The sequence below is a fragment of the Oryctolagus cuniculus genome, chromosome 2 (genome assembly GCF_051225735.1).
Source record: "Oryctolagus cuniculus isolate XC-2025 breed Fujian yellow rabbit chromosome 2, ASM5122573v1, whole genome shotgun sequence".
In the NCBI taxonomy this organism is placed as follows: Eukaryota; Metazoa; Chordata; class Mammalia; order Lagomorpha; family Leporidae; genus Oryctolagus; species Oryctolagus cuniculus.
In genome coordinates, this window is record NC_142868.1 from 148,874,499 (window position 1) to 148,890,130 (window position 15,632).

General features: G+C 41.2%; 1 protein-coding gene across 6 annotated transcripts in view; it reads right to left on the reverse strand.

Moving 5' to 3' along the window:
* Window positions 1-15,632, reverse strand: part of LOC138848811 (uncharacterized) — a 546,369-nt gene that overhangs the window by 34,558 nt on the left and 496,179 nt on the right. For 4 of the 6 annotated variants that reach the window (XR_016230334.1, XR_016230333.1, XR_011386917.2 and 1 more), the window contains exons 5-6: window positions 13,102-13,184; window positions 10,708-10,837 (exon numbers count right to left, since the gene is read on the reverse strand). The exons of 1 other annotated variant lie outside the window; for it this stretch is intronic. The gene's annotated coding sequence lies outside the window, so the exon portion shown is untranslated. The remainder of the gene's footprint in view (window positions 1-10,707; window positions 10,838-13,101; window positions 13,185-15,632) is intronic. One more of the 6 variants, XR_016230335.1, reaches the window with a different exon arrangement.

Here is a 15,632-nt window from a genome sequence, read left to right on the forward strand (position 1 = left end):
GAGCAGTTCAGTTAGAGGCTAAGATCCATTATGGAATACTTCCTATATACTTTGGTCCTAGGTCTGGAAAGATGCTGACACCCTAATTCAACCTCAAGAAGGGCATTAATCTTGCAACCTTCTGCTTGTCATGCTTAATGGGACATCCTGCCTAGGTGAAATGAACCTGAAGAATTCAGGTAAACATAATTTAATAAGGAAAGATAAAAAGAAATAGACATCTGGCATGACCTTAGGGAGATAAAAATATCTCCCATTTTATTTGAAAACTGACTGTCCAGTAGAATCTACCTTGTTCCTGGTACATGGCTGAACACAGTAGGTTCTCAGACACAGGTGCTTCATTAAAGAAAAACTAGTTAAAGTTTTGAGACATCTTTGTTGCTTTCCTCCCCCTCCTAAATTTCCTGTGATCCATTTTGTTGGCGAGAAATGAGAATGCCAGGCAGGGAAGGCAACTGTGTTCATCTTGAGGAAGAAGACACATATTAATGTGGGGTTAAGCATCTGAGTGTGAAATCAAGATCCGCAACAATACAGCATGAGATTTAAAAAGCAGGCATGAATGTCAGTGAGTAGCCGTGCATCCTCTTTCATTTGCAATCACTCTTAAGTCTAATGAGCTTCCAAAAGTTGTGTCAAGGTTTCAAATAAGCTTATAAAAGGCAGCTGGTAGAGAGGTGGAAGTCCAGCCTGCCAAACCAAGCATTACATCACAACACACACACACACACACACACACACACACACAATACATACAGTTTGTAGAGAGGTGTTGTGTCTCAAGTCCCTTCCTCCTTTGAGAGAGATAAATATAAAACAGCCCCCAAAGATCATTGATTGGCCTTACCATTTAAGGCTGCTAAGTAGATCAACAATCAAGACAGTTAATATTCTGGGTGATGAATCCATGCACCAAGTCACAGAATGGAGTTTGTCATTAGGAAATTTGCCAAGTTCTCTTTGATTCAAAGGTAAAATAAACATGACATTATTCAGTCAAGGTTTAAAAATGAGACAAGTGGAAAATATGATTCAAAAATATCATCTCCAAACACCTGAAAACTCAGCTTCTTGCAATTCTTCTTCCAGCCATTTTCAGGTAAGTTAATATATGATTAAATGAATTATTTGGACAATAATGTGGCTAAAGCCATTGTTGTGAAATTGGATTTATCACATTTCTATATTTAGCTGGCCAGACACTTGTAAATTTACAAAGCTCATTTTATGGAAAAATCGATGCATTTGTCCCCTCTGGATAATATATGTTACTCATGAAAATGAGTCTTTTACTTACAATTTATTTCTAACAGGGACAGAGAAAAATGTATATGAACACTCAACAGATGAATTAAAATAAAAAGGCAAAAGGAGCCCACCCCAACAGAAAATCTAATTGGATAGCTGAAAGATGACAGGTCTTCCCCAGCCTTTTCCCTCAGTTATTGGAATATCTGCAGCATGTCCTAGTTGGACAAGAGATTGCCACATATCACCAGTATTCACTTTCTTGATGAGTGAGTGTCACAATTCTACTAGGCATATTCATCCAAGATGAGTCAGAAAGTTCCCTGTGCTAGATGAACATATTTGTCCTGCATTGGTTATTAGAAAGGATGTCAAAGAATAATATCAATAGAAGACAGCCACCCATCTATGCAGTTGAGTACACAAGGATGTGTACAGAAAATCAGGCATTTGGAGCACCACAGCTAACTTTTTATTCAAATTGTTATTTTTGTCCAAATCTCTTAAGTGTCTCATCTGCAAAGTGTTAAGAGGAGTTACTTATTCATTAAGCACTTTGCATAATCTTTATAAGTAGCACCATGGAAACCAAAAGTACTGTACTACTTTGGTCTTCTCCCTGGTTGAACTCAAAGCAAAAATTTCTATTCCATAGTGAATAAAAGAGAAAGGAATGAACACAAGGCAGCCCTTATAAACGTTTTCTTAGTGATTACACTCTAGGATTGCTATCTATGCATTTACAATCATTAAATCAAAATTTCAGATTCATAAACTGCCAGTCCTAGAAGTAACCAAGAGGCCTTTCCCAAATCTCCAAGTCACACCGAATAACTCTCATTGCTTTGAGACTGCTTCTAGAAATTAAGCCAGAAATAGAGCTTATTCCTGAGGTTTTTGCTTTGCTTATCCATGATCTTGAACCCAAAGCCCTTAGTCTTGCCTTAGATGACTTACGATTCTATCTTAAAAAGGTACAGTGGGGTGCAAAGGGAAGAAAATTGATCAGCAGAAGATGCTAGCACCATTTGGAATCTATGGGCCTAATTCCCAGAAATCTGAATTAAAATGAGATTTGGAACAAGAAAAAAAATGTTGATGTTTCTAATCATTCTAATAAAGTTATCTAGCTTCTGCTGGATCATTTTTTATACCAGGAGCTGTGCTCTATTCTATATGGAATAGACTACACTAAGCTGGATAAAAAATGTCACCTTAGGCACCTGAATTAATAGTTCGGTTATGTACTCGGTTAAGTCTTTACTATAGATCAGCCTAAGTGTGCTAGACAGACAATTCTTTAGAGCTAACATTTTAAAAAGGTGCCAAAGCCCCTTTGAGATCCATGTGAATTATCCAGATTCAGGGGGAAAAAAGTTAAATATACAGTGTGTTTTCTCCCCCTCCTTTTCTTAGTTGCACTGAATAAGTAAAATTGCAGCAAAGTTGGCAAGAATAAATACTTCCTCAGATTTTCTAAAGCTGCAATTAATGATAATGAAGCTATACCTTATATGGCAAGAAATACAGTACAAATTGGATAAGTAAGAAAAATGATCAGCCATTGTGTGCCTCCAATATAGTACATCAAGGTATCGCCACTGTGAGGCTATCTTTATTTTAAACCATTAAACAAAACAATATAAATCTGCAGGCAGGTGTTTCTTGTTGCAGAAGTATTGAAAGTTGTAATGCAAACAATCTAATTTTAGCATCTATGTAGAGTGTGAAGTAAATTTACTGATCACTGATGCATTGAGCATAGGAAGAAACAATCAGCAGGAGCTTTCAGCAAGATTATCCTATTAAAGCAGGAAGACTTCATGTGGTTGTTAAGGAAGTAGTCAAAAGCAGGTGATGGAAGTGGGGGTTTGACGACTCGTCAATGGGCCCAGTGTACATGTTAAGTTGTTGTTTTCTGCTCAGCTAAGCAGCAGAGAATTGATATGTTAGCAATGAAGTGCAATGACAATTAAATTGTAACTGACCTACATGTTACCGTCATTACGCGTTCTCTTTTTTACTGCTTTCCCTCTTATTTAATCACACAGTATGGGGTTTTTATTAGGCTGTAATGTTAAAATCTTCATCCATTTAGCCATAAATGTGTGACTGGATATCTATCAGACTTCCTTGCACTATACAAACAAAGCCATTTTGCTGAATCACTGTTGACTTGTTTGTGGCCTAATTTAATGAGTGTAATAACTTACATTACTATCCAGTTAACATTTAGGAGCCCAGAAAAGACCTGCTAGCATGCAGTAAGCTACTGTATACATTCTCTATTCATATCACTCCCCTTTGCAGTAAATTTTATACAATAATATGCACTGCTTACAACACCAGCTCGGCTTCCACCAGCGGAGGGAAGCACTCCAGGAAGCTCACTACGCTTAGTCTGAAGTGCTTCTTACCCACAAGCACCAGCCAATATGATTCCCTTTTCCTGGATACCATGGCTGCTGCATCTTAACCCCTTAAAAATAATAAACACAGGTCATAACCTGCAGACAAAGACAGCTTAGCGCTTCCTCATATTTTTCTTACTGATATTTTAAACCTCTTCCCACCTTCTGCACCTCCCAGCAAACTCAGGAAGGAAAAATAGTTTCTCAAGGAGATGGAGAGAAAAACCATTGTTAAACAAAACAAAGTTCCAGAATTAAATATTGAAGCAAGAAGTCTACAAATAAATTGGGCTGTCCCTATTTATATTGACAGGATTAAGCGGCTTGTGATCTTGAATTATGTGCCATTTTTACATTTCTCTGTGAGAAAGCCACCCATCCTCCTGTTCAACCCACAAACATCTATATGTTGTCTTATTAAATTTCTCCTCCATACATACTGTAATTTATTTCTGTTTCCAATATATTACTGAAATAAAAAACTTCGTTGGTTCACTTAGTCTTAGCCATTTAGCCAGCATTTCAAGTATCAATTAAGTCACCCAAAAAAGTCCTGTTATTTCTATACTAATATTATGCATAGATGACAAAATTAGAACTCTTGTTCAAAATAAGCATTATTTTAAAAGCAACACATACACACATGCACATACAGAGTTGATAATTTAAAAACAAGTATTTCTGCATTAGAGCTTTGGAACAGACATTAATTTTTTCTTTCTCTTCTCAGACTAATATCACGGCATTGTTTGAGCCAAGATTTAAGTCTTTAATTACTGTCTATTAGGCAATACCTCAGATTGACATTACAGTCTTAGAAATCTCTAATAATCCAGTGGAAGAAATACTTTTAAATTTCATTTCTTTCCACAGAATAGACAAAGGCAACCTTGAGACCTCTTATTCCAGGGGAAAATGCATCTTTCTGGACAACTGGGAAAATATTTTCATCTTCACAAATGATGGGTCAAGTAAAAATTTTGCATATGTTAATTAGGGCCTCTTAGCTTGGAGTTGTAATGACTATCAAAAATAGGCCAAATTTTTTGACAAGTTTATGTAAAGTAAGTAAGCGATCATGTACAAGAAATTTGGGGAATAAACTAAATATATAATTCCATTTCTTAGATACTGAGCTCCTACTAAATTCCAGGTACTATTCTAAGGTCTGGGGTGAAGGTTATTAAGATAAAAATTCTTGCCCTCTCTGGGCATTTTCTGGTAAGTGTGGTAAGTTTGGGGAGGGAAATAAACAAGAATGAAATAACAAGCAATACAAATGCTCCTCAACTTACAATGGGGTTTTCTTAAGTCAAAAATGCACATAACACCTAACTACCAACATCAGGACATAGCACACAGCAGAACATCAGTTGTTTCCCTTCCTCCTCACAAGGCCAACTGGGACTTGTGGCTCCTGCAGCTGCTCAGCATCATAGAAGAGCTGAGTACCACATACTGCTAGTTCTAGGAAAGACCAAAATCCAAAATACACCTGCTACTGAAGGTGCATCACTTTCACATCATTGTAAAGTCAAAAGATCATTAAGTCGAACCACTGCAAGTCAGGGGCCATCTGTAGGTTAAAAAGGGAAAGATGCTCGACAGAGGAGAAAAAGGATGCAGACAGGAGGAGAAAGACTTCCATGGGGAAGGCTAGTTTTCCCATGTTGAGGGGTTGTGGTAGACCACACTGAGAAGGGACATTTAAGCCAAGACTTAAAGGAGACCATTTAGATATTTATATTATTAGATATCTAAATACATTTTATATTTAATACTAATGTATTGTTATATACCTATAACACATTCTATAAATTCTTTTTCTTTTTCTTTTTTCTTTCTTTTTTTTTTTTTGACAGGCAGAGTGGACAGTGAGAGAGACAGAGAGAGAAAGGTCTTCCTTTGCCGTTGGTTCACCCTCCAATGGCCGCCGCGGCTGGTGCGCTGCAACCGGCACATTGAGCTGATCCGAAGCCAGGAGCCAGGTGCTTCTCCTGGTCTCCCATGGGGTGCAGGGCCCAAGCACTTGGGCCATCCTCCACTGCACTCCCGGGCCACAGCAGAGAGCTGGCCTGGAAGAGGGGCAACTGGGACAGAATCTGGCACCCCGACCAGGACTAGAACCCCGTGTGCCGGTGCCGCAAGGCGGAGGATTAGCCTATTGAGCCACGGTGCCGGCCAACATCCTATAAATTAAAAAGTGAGTTTTGAGGTGGAGTTCCATCAAAGAAAGGGTCAAAGAGAGGTAAGGGGGAAAATGGGCTAGAAATGGCATAGAAGCCAGCACTGTGGCTCACTAGGCTAATCCTCCGCCTTGCGGCGCTGGCACACTGGGTTCTAGTCCCGGTCAGGGCGCCGGATTCTGTCCCGGTTGCCCCTCTTCCAGGCCAGCTCTCTGTTGTGGCCAGGGAGTGCAGTGGATCATGGCCCAAGTGCTTGGGCCCTGCACCCACATGGGAGACCAGGAGAAGTACCTGGCTCCTGCCATCGGATCAGCGCAGTGTGCCGGCCACGGCGGCCATTGGAGGGTGAACCAACGGCAAAGGAAGACCTTTCTCTCTGTCTCTCTCTCTCACTGTCCACTCTGCCTGTCAGTCAAAAAAAAAAAAAAAAAAAAGAAAGAAAGAAAGAAAGAAAGAAATGGCATAGAATTAGGCAACCTGGAAGACCAGTCCTTACCCCTCCCTCTCAGTGTCCCCATTTTGAATCCATAATCTATTATTTGTCTCTGGAATGGACCTGTCACTTGAGGGATATGGAGCAGTGGTAGTCCCAGCCGGGCTAGATGAAGATGTACCTGTGTTATCCTGACTCTCCACACCAGAACACACCAATAATCATGACCACTTTTTAGCACTCACTCCAAGTTAGGCACTGCCCATTAAAACACCTTAGTAAAGCAGGTATATCGATTATGCTCAGTTCAAAGCTGAGTAAAGTAGAATTCTGAGAAAGTAATCGATATGCCAAACTTCAGCTATTTTTTTAAAGATTTTATTTATTTATTTGAGAGGCAGAGTTATAGACAGTGAGAGGTAGAGATAGAGAGAGAAAGGTCTTCTGTCCACTGGTTTACTCCCCAAATGGCCACAACAGCTAGAGCTGCCCCGATTTGAAGCTGGGAGCCAGAAGCTTCTTCTGGGTCTCCCATGTGGGTACAGGGGCACAAGGAATTGGGCCATCTTCTACTGCTTTCCCAGGCCACAGTAGAGAGCTGGATGGGAAGAGGAGCAGCCGGGACTAGAATCAGAGTCTGTATGGGATCCCAGTGCCACAGGGGGGAGGATTAACCTACTGGGCTACGGCGCTGGCCCCTTCAGCTAACTATTGAGATGGGTGAATCTTCCAGTCCTACACTACAGTTCTTTTCCACATTTGGTGCAAAATAAATGTGAAATCAAAATCAGACAAAATATTGTGGCATTTCAAGTAAGAACATCAAACTCGAAGGTTAACAGCAATCTGGGGTACAGGTTGAAAATACCATGAAATTTAAAGTTGATGCTATTATTGCAGAGATTGATGAAAACAATGGTTGCAGTGGTACTCATTGATATAAAATGTGGAGATGCTGTCAAACTTTCAATGGGAACTGCAGCTTCCATACCAATGGCTTCTGCTCAACCACATGCTACCTTCATATGGCTTAGAAAAATGGTTCCTTTCCTCAAGGCGCAGACAGTTCGGGGCTGGAATTAGGCAAGCAGACTACAAGGAAGATTTTCATCCTTACTGGCTGTCATTGTCCAAGAATGATCTGCACCAACTATTCTTGGCAATACTACTTTCTAAATTGAAACACTGGCATTCTGGATAATGAAAGAAGTTAGGCAGGCTCTACCTTTATTTGAACTGGTAATTTTCTTAATGCTTTTGTGTGACTGAATTTTTACATCATTATCTTTCTTGAATGACATTTTAAAAAATCATAGCTGGCAATAATAATAGTAGTAATTTTGATGAAAAACTATAAGGATAAGGCAATTTATTTTGGCATTAGGACAATCTTGGATGGATGGATCTGAAGTTACCGAACAAGTTTGGTCCACCTTCTTTCTATTAGTTTCTTTTCCAATCTCTGGAATTGAGATTTTTGAGCTACTTCAAGCAATACATCTTGGGATTGCAAAACAAAAGTTGTTTTTGAGCCAGGGAGAAGTGGATTTGAAGCCTAGCTCTGCCATTTGCAAACTGCATGATCTTGGCTAAACTCCTTCATCTTTCTATCTGAATGTTAATTTCATTATTGGTTTCAAGATTTTTTGAGAAAATTAAATTTCTACCTGGATCCATTCCTCCTCTTACTCTCATCCACAAGATGTTTACAGGACAGGATCCATATTCCACGGTCCAACTGCCTCCAAGGATGTCATTGCATGTCTATCTTTACAACCTCATCTCCAGTCACCACCATCTTCCATCCCTCCACAACCACACCCTCCCTTTCTACACTGCCCTTTATGCTCAGGTATTACCAAACATGGGCCAGGGCCAGCTTTGTGGTATAGTGAGTTAAGCTGCTCCCTGTAATGTGGGCATTCCATATGGGTGCCAGCCTGAGAAAGCAGTGGCCAAAAATAGTGGGGCCCTGTACTCAGGTGGGAAACAGAAGAAGTTCTGGCTCCTGGCTTCAACTTGGTCCATCCCTGGCCACTGTGGCTATTTGAAGAAGAACCAGTGGATGGAAGATCTCTCTCTCTCTCTCTCTCTGTCTCTCTGTCTCTCTGTCTCTCCCTCTCTCGGTGACTCTGCCTTTAAAAAATAAATAAATATTTTCCTAAAAATAATTGCAAACACAACATAATATGTTATGCCTCTGTACATAATATCTTCTTGGCTTGGACTACCCATTCCTCCCTGCATGATTCCTTCATGATTCTCTCTGCATGATTCCTATTCATCTATAAAGCTCAATTTTGTTTTTTATAAAAATTAAATGAAACATGCTAACTGCTAAGTTGAGTGACTGGCATATAGGAAGTACTCAAAAAATGTTAGCTCTTACTACCAGAAACAGAATGCTTCCATAGAATTAAATATTTCTCTTCCCACAGCATAGGCAATCTTTTCCTATATTTTTCTTTATAGGAGAAAGGAAATATGGATTACATAGTGAAGATCGCATTGGATTGAGATCTATTCAGATTCTGTCCCAATCCACGTGGCTCTACTTTACTAACTCTGAACTTTGAGCACATTGCATAAATTCCTTGGCCTTCATACATCAGAGATAATGTGACTTACTGGATGTAAGAACTAGGATTAATGACTTCATTGTGAATAGTCAATAAAAATCAGATACTCTTACATAGTATTCAAATCACTCCTATTATTATCACCATATTATTAGTATACAGTGATACTCTTACATGTCACTATCAATAGTATTCAAAACATTCAATCCTAAAACTGAAGCTTTACTGAGTGATTTTGTACAGTTGATTTTTAAACATAGGTGAATCTGAAGCCAGGAACAACTTACAGTATTGAAAAATATTTTATGTGAATTTAGTATTTGCAAAATGTACTGCTGTGTGTTCTACTATATTATTATTAGTACCAGTAATTATTTTCATCATCATTATTACATAGTTTCTTTCATGTCTTCCTTTTTTTCTAGGTTATAAGGTCCTTAAACACAACAAATACATATTTTTTTCTTCCAAATTTAGAATAGAGATTAAGGTTTGATCTGCTGGGGTTCAAATCCCAGTTACATCATCTAATTCTGTGAGCCCTAGTACATTATTTAAACTCACTAAATCTTGATTTCCTGCATGTAACAGAATTTGGCAACTGGTGAGTATTCCTTAAAGGTTAGCAATCACCATCATCTTATTATCACTGTTATGATTATTGTTGTTATTGATCTCAGCACCTAGCAAAGAGCCTGTTTACATATTAGGCACTTGGTAAATATTAGCTTAAAATTTCATCAGATCGCCTTAAAATTCCAAAGTTGTCATTTAGGTTGGCTTCCCAATTACAGGCTCAGTCCCCTTCCAGGCATCTCCAGATGGCTGGGTGTGAAAGGATCACTCTCTAATTGGCCTGAATTCCCCCAAGTCAGTCATTTTCTCAGCACCATACTGAGGGCCCGAGGCCCCCTCACCCAGCTACCTCTCCTTTCTCCACCTCCTTCCACCAGAACTGGCCAGCCTCGGGGCAGTTGGCTTCTGTCTGTCTCTCCCACCAGCAACTGCCAAGGATGCTAGCCAGTCCTTTATTGGAGCCAGGTGGGGCTGGCAAAGCCAGCTGTTGTCCGCCTTGTGTTGCCTGGACTTGTGGATGCCAATCTTCTACCTCCTTGGCTCAGGATAAATCTTTGGCATCTTTGCTCTTTTCTACAAACCCCAGGCATGGGGTCCCAATGCCTGGAATTTTCCTTATAGGAGATAATCCTATCATTCATTTACCTACATTCATTCGTTTGTTTCACTGAAAGGAGATCAATGGAAATGGGACAGGGCATGCTTTGCCCTCTAAAACTCAAAGAAAATAAATATATAGATTCATTCAAAGAGGTAGGGTATCCAAGATATCTAAGCGGCCCCTTCTGGGTCTAGGTGTCCTACACTGAATCCTCTAACTCTGGGCACCTCTTCTAGAAAGTTTCCATTTGTAATTATGCTGAGCCACAAGCTGGTTGAGCTCTCTTTAGAGGGGGGGAGTGGAAAAACAGAACTTAAGTGTTTTCAGCATTCAGCTCTCCTGACTGCTACAGCCACGGCACGCTTATCTGGCGGGAGCTAGCAGGAAGCCTATAACCGCTTCGTCCTAACTCTCCAAATGCTGGCAACAATTAAATGAATTCTTAAGAAGAGAATCAAAAAAGCAGGAGGCAAAATGAATGGCTTATCCAAGTGCTGAGGAAGGAGAGGCTGTGTATTCAAGATGGAAAGAATATAAATACACACACACATGCATATTATGTTACATATCTATAAAAATGTGAAATGTTATTTATTTTGAGAATACCCAGTCATTTCCATCTGTAGTAAGAATCCATAATAACATTCTCTGTTTATATAACTCTTTTCACCTCAAGAGATCCTGAATGCATTTCAGACAGCTCTATATACAAACAGAGGCCAGGAGCTCCGCCATCGCTGAGACTGGTGGTGGGAGCCAGGCAGAAATCGCCTGCGCAGCTGTCTTCATCCCGGGGGCCGCTGATGGAAGAGGGGAGAGCTGGTCAAGGACAGCAGAACAACCCCCTCATTCTGAAAACAGTGTTGGAGGAGGGGGACGTTCAAAGTCTGGGTGACACCTCAAATTTTGATAGCTAATTAAGAAGAAAAGCCGAGGAGAACTGCATTTATTTACTTTGGAAGGATGAGGAATGGCAAGGGGCAGGGCAAGGTTAGGGAAGCAGTGAGTCCACGGAGCGCACATCAATCTGAGATGCAGATCACAACGTCTTCCTCGTCCACCTACACATTCTTATTACCCTGAACACACTGATGCGGGGCAGACATAAAATAAAGGTACATATGTGGATTCATTTATACCCACATTTTCACCAATAATCTACTTTCTCAGAGAGGACTGACTGGATCATCTATCTTTTGCCTTCACTAATTCAGTCCATAACATAGCTGGTTTGGCTTCCACACTGATTCTCATTTCTTTAAGAAAAGAAAGAAAAAAGGATGGGAGCAATGATTTGTGGGAACGCACCCCTCAGAAACCAAAGTTTGACAGAAGAGTGTATTTCTAGATGGCACTAACGTAATGCACTGGAAGCTTCTAAATATCTAGAAAATGAACCAGGTATTTCCTTACCTGGTATCTTGTATTCATCAACTATCTGTTACTAGAACACAATACCCAAGGCAACTAACTTTATAAGGGGAAATGGTTTATTTAGCCCACGGTACTGGAGGTTTAAACACAAGATCAGCCAGCCCCTTTGGTTTGGCATTTGCTGAGACTACTGGATGGCAATGTTGGAGCATGTGTGATGGAAGGATCATACAGTGAGCCGGGAGGCAGAGAGAGGCAGGCCCCAACTCAGGTTATATTACTCTAAGAAATGTCTGCTGAAGGCATACCCCTAGTGCTGAAAGGATCTTCCACTAGAACCATTTCCTGAACACCATAATTGGATTAAGTGTCCACCTCGTAAGTGTGACTGAGTTAGGACTTCAAGGTGTAAAGTCCTGCATGAGTTCAAGAGCCAAATCGTATTCAAACCATAGCATCCCTACTCAAAGGGGGCAGTACTGATCAAATGCTCAGATTGCATTCAGGATCATGAAATCTGCTTGTCTGATTCACAAGTAATAAAAACTTTTTCATGGGGACAAATTTGGGAGATGGAATACAAGGGCATGCCCCACTGTGGAGAAAGGAAAAAAAGATTCTGGTACATGGGCTGGTACTGTGGTGTGGTGTGTTAAGCCACCATCTACAGTGCCAGCATCCCCTGTGGGTGCAAGTTCAAGTCCAGGTTGCTCTACTTCCAGTCCAGCTCCCTGCTAATGTTCCTGGAAATGCAGCAGAAGATGGACCAAGTGCTTGGGCCTCTGCACCCATGTGGGAGACATGGAGGAAGCTCCTGGTTCCTGGTTTTGGGTTCTTTGCCACCATTTGGGGTGTGAACCAGAGGATGGAAGGTCTCTCTCTCTCTCTGCCTCTGCCTCTCCTTCTCTATAACTCTACCTTTTAAATAAATAAACAGATCTTTAAAAAAGATTCTGGTATAGAAGAGGCTGTCCAATAGCTCTTAAGAGACCTTCCTCCTCCACAGCACTTTCATACCCTTTTGGGAGCCTCCAGTGCCCAGTATCCCTGGCAGCGGCAGTGGAGCGTGGTCCTCCCATTGAGACCTATCATGTCAGAAAAGCCCAGCCTCTGAGCTTAGCCACAACTTCTATCCCTGCTGTCTCGGACACTGGCTTTTCTATGTTGTATGATCTCAATACAGTGACTAGTACATGGAGGAGCTCAGGGGTACTGAACTCCTTGGAGGCTTCAATTTGAAGCCAGGAAAGAGGTAAAGATGACTTGGTTTAGGAGACAAGCTTCCATACAACTACCTGGGTTTAGGCCTGAAAAGAGCTCTGGAGGAACAAATGGCAGGGGCAAAAGACCAACTGGGGCCATCAAAAAGTTTTATGAAAAATTGTCCCTTTCTAACCATATGCATGTCCTTGTCATACAGCCTGAGAGGACAGGAATAAAAACAGTTTAGCACATTCAGAACTTTCCATGTCAAGGGAATACTTCATGTTGGATTTGACTCTCAGGTCAGCTCAGTGAAGTAGGTAGGGTAACAATCTCACAAACTAAGGAAAAGAAGCTTATATAAGACAAATGGCCTAATTACCTCCAGAGGTGGAGCTATCACCTTCCTACTGCAGAATTTCAAGTTCTATCTATTATAGTTTTGCCCAAAGTTAGTACCAGCAGGTAGGAGATCCAAATGGTTTACCTGTGAACTATGTGTGTGAGTTCAAGCTCCACGTTCATCGTTAGAACCTTCAGCCTTCATTCTCCCATTAGGCTGAAAAGGGGCTAGAGAGAGGGAAAAAGACTATGAGGTTTATAAGAAGCAACAGGAATTTTTTTCCTTCTTTTTAGCTTTCACTTGTTTGTTTGTTTATTTATTTATTTATTTATTGACAGGCAGAGTGGACAGTGAGAGAGAGAGAGAGACAGAGAGAAAGGTCTTCCTTCCATTGGTTCACCCCCCACAATGGCATGCTGCGGCCGGCGCACCACACTGATCTGAAGCCAGGAGCCAGGTGCTTCTCCTGGTCTCCCATGCGGGTGCAGGGGGGCCATCCTCCACTGCACTCCCAGGCCACAGCAGAGAGCTAGACTGGAAGAGGAGCAACTGGGACAGAATCCGGCGCCCCAACCGGGACTAGAACCCGGGGTGCCGGAGCCCCAGGCGGAGGATTAGCCTAGTGAGCCACGGCGCCGGCCTCAGTCTGAGTCTTCTACATAGGTGGCAGGGGACCCATCTACTTGAGTCATCATTTGTTGCTTCCCAGGGTGTGCATCAGCAAGAAGCTAGAATTGGGAGCAGGGCTGGTACTCGAACCCAGGCACCTTGTTATAGGATGCAGATGTCCCAAATGGAGTCTTATCTATCTACCCCTGTGGTTCTTTTCTGCTTTTCCCTTGCTACTCTTCGCACCATTCAAACACACATCAGAAAAGAAACAGAAATAGATTTTACTACATAAAAATTGATGGATGAATGAATGAAAAATTACTTTAAAACAGTGTATTTCAATTCTGATGGGTTATTAAGAATGCTATTACCCTTATAGATAACTCCAAATGGAAAACATAGTCTTTTCTTGGTCAAAGAAGGTCCAAGTACTCAAAGGGTGTGTAGTTCAACCCTATAAAATTATCAGATTGCTAGAGCCAGAGGCTATTTCCTGAATTTTGGAAAATATTGTTCAGAATAAAGGGTTACTTATTTGTACACATGTCAATAAACCTTGGAACTCAAGGTACCAAATAAGTCTAGGCCTACAGATAAAGGTCAAACATGCCAGCAAGTTCAAAGACAGTTTGAAAACTGAAGCATGGCAGGAACTGTGAGGTGCTGAGAGGTTTGGAGAAGACCCGTAACTTTCCCCAGCCATGGAAGGGAACTGTGCTTTTCAGGACACGCTTCTTAGTGCCACTATCAGGGACAACTCAGACTAGGTAAAATCACAAACAGGTTCAAGTGATTCGTTCTTAAATAAGGAGTAGGTCACAGTGTTCTTCTGCCTTTGGAGCAGATTTCACTCCCTGTTCTGGAGTGTTCCGCAACTGTTGGCAGAGATGATCATAGGTATATTCATTTTTTTTAGATTTATTTATTTATTTGAAAGTCAGAGTTATACAGAGAGAGAAAGAAAGGCAGAGAGAGATGTCTTCCATCCACTGGTTCACTCCCCAGTTGGCCGCAACTGCCGGAGCTGCGCTGATCCGAAGCCAGGAGCTTCTTCCGAGTCTCCCACGTGGGTGCAGAGGCCCAAAGACTTGGGTCATCTTCTACTGCTTTCCCAGGCCATAGCAGAGAGCTGGATGGGAAGTGGAGCAGCCAGGACTCAAACCTGTGCCCATATGGAATGCTGGAACTACAGGTGGCTGCTTTACTCGCTACGCCATAGCACCAGCCCCGGTATATTCATATTTTTTAAAGATTTATTTTTATTTATTTGAAAGGCAGAGTTACAGTAGGGAGCTGGATTATAAGCAGAGCTGTGGGTCCCAAATGGGCATCCATATGGGATGCCAGTGTCACAGGCAACAGCCAAACCCACTAGACTACAACATCAGCCCCCAAGTATAAAACCTTAAGAGAAATTTTACTTCCATTGAATAGGACAGGAACTTGCCACATATTGAGAAAACACATAATGCAGGTATGAAATGGAAGTTTATCCCAGAGCAACAGAAAATAAAGACAAAGGGATATTTTCAAATACAAAACTTTCAAGTTGAAGAAGGAGTATGTCAATCAACAATAGACTAGGTGTGTAACCATAATAAACCTCCTTGAAATTCCAGGGACTTAAATGAAAAGGTTTTTTGGTTTCTCCCTCACTAGCTCCATACATCCATTTCTGATCCGTGGTGGAAGTAGGAGACCAAATGTTTGTCCAGCAGAGGGACAGTGGCTGAACAGCCTCCATCCAGTGGAGAATCCCTGTTTGTTGTTGTCTGGGAGAAGTGAGGTAGATTGTTCAGTTACACCACGTCTTACAGGTTTGTCTTGAAAATGACTCATCCATCCCTTTGGGACCATCTGATTGGTCCATGCAAGTCATTCTGCCACAGTTAACATAAGTAAAATTCTGCTATATTCAGAAGATGAAGCACAAGAAATAGTAGTAAACAATTTAAGAACTATCACCGGTATAGTTCTTCATTTTGCTCCAGATGGCTAAACCATTGTTATTGCCTGCAAGGTTCAAGGACTAGGTATCAAGTTAAGAATAGGAAGAACTTTCG